This window comes from Physella acuta, unplaced genomic scaffold (assembly GCF_028476545.2).
Source record: "Physella acuta isolate Inbredline_101_S28 unplaced genomic scaffold, ASM2847654v3 ptg002678l, whole genome shotgun sequence".
NCBI classification, from domain to species: Eukaryota; Metazoa; Mollusca; class Gastropoda; family Physidae; genus Physella; species Physella acuta.
Window position 1 is genome coordinate 2,714 of NW_026734119.1, and position 1,480 is coordinate 4,193.

Here is a 1,480-nt window from a genome sequence, read left to right on the forward strand (position 1 = left end):
CCTCAGGTTAAAAATAGCGACCAATGGCTGTAGAGGGAAAAAAAAGGCACATAGTATTCGATATTAAAACAATGTTTCGCTTTTGTGGAGATTTAGGGCGTTTTTTTATTATTGAAATAATATGAGGAAAGCAGTGAAATCATTATTGTAGCCAGAAAAGGACGAATAACTGCTGATTTCGTTTGAGTATATTTATAAGCCCCAATTTTCTCACACAGATGTCTACGGCCATACCACGTTGAAAATACCGGTTCTCGTCCGATCACCGCAGTCAAGCAACGTCGGGCGTGGTTAGTACTTAGATGGGTGACCGCTTGGGAACACCACGTGTTGTAGACTTTTTTTCATCTTTTGTCTTTTATTTTTTGCCCCACTGGACACCTATTCTTACCACCTGCACTCTTTCCTAAGTTCACCACATACCTGTGAACACTTTTGTAATATCGAAATATTTTTTGTTTGTTTCTTTTGTGCCTTCACGGTAGGCTACCTCGATCCTACCCACCCATGGAAACAAACCCCTTAAAAACCAACAAAGGAAAGATGACCACTCTGCCCAAATTAAATAAATAAACTAAGTAGGCTACAACCTAATAATTAGAAGTAACTCAGTAAGTTAAATAAGGGGTAGGTATGGAAAACATTCGTGTAGGGGTTACAACCACTCGAGCTAATTCGGAAACGTATGGGTGGCCCTAATAAGGGCCGGATGGGTAGAACAAATGGGTGGTCCTGGGTTGAGTTTAACCGCCGAAGCCGTACAGGGTGCGACCTTGACGTTTCAGAGCATAGACGACATCCATAGCAGTGACGGTCTTCCTCTTGGCGTGCTCAGTGTAGGTGACGGCATCACGGATGACATTTTCAAGGAACACCTTGAGGACACCTCTGGTTTCTTCGTAGATCAGACCAGAGATACGTTTGACACCACCTCTGCGAGCAAGACGACGGATGGCTGGCTTGGTGATACCTTGGATGTTATCACGCAACACCTTCCTGTGACGCTTGGCGCCTCCCTTTGCCGAGTCCCTTACCACCTTTGCCTCGGCCAGACATATTGAATTTTTCTTCTTTGTTGATGAAGGAGTGTTCGAAAAACGCCGTCTGCAGAGAAACTCGCTCCTTATATACGGTCCTGGGCTCGAGTTCGTTCAATATGGCGGACACCGCCCAACCAAAAGCGGTCGGCGAATGAGCCAGCCAATGAAAAAGCAGCTTGCCGTGTCGACTGGAATGTTGCTGGCTTGTCGGCTAACGGTGTCGTTTTCAAAGTCATTTTTTCACCTATTCTGCTATGCGACCCTTGGATAAAAAATAAAGAGTTTCATTGCCCACACGTGTAGGCATAGAAAAGATCCACGTTTGTCATGTTAAAATATGATATTAGACGTTATTTTCACCGTTTTGTGCGAATAAAACTGAAATATTTCCCTACACCTAATTATGCGAGTACGAGCGAGCTCATTATGCGAGTACGAGA

General features: G+C 44.3%; 1 non-coding gene across 1 annotated transcript; it reads left to right on the forward strand.

Annotated features, from left to right (window-relative positions):
* The first annotated feature begins 220 nt into the window (after positions 1–220).
* Positions 221–339, forward strand: LOC131933918 (5S ribosomal RNA). Its single transcript, XR_009385320.1, has one exon. It is a non-coding gene; the product is annotated as a 5S ribosomal RNA (ribosomal RNA).
* Positions 340–1,480: the final 1,141 nt, after the last annotated feature.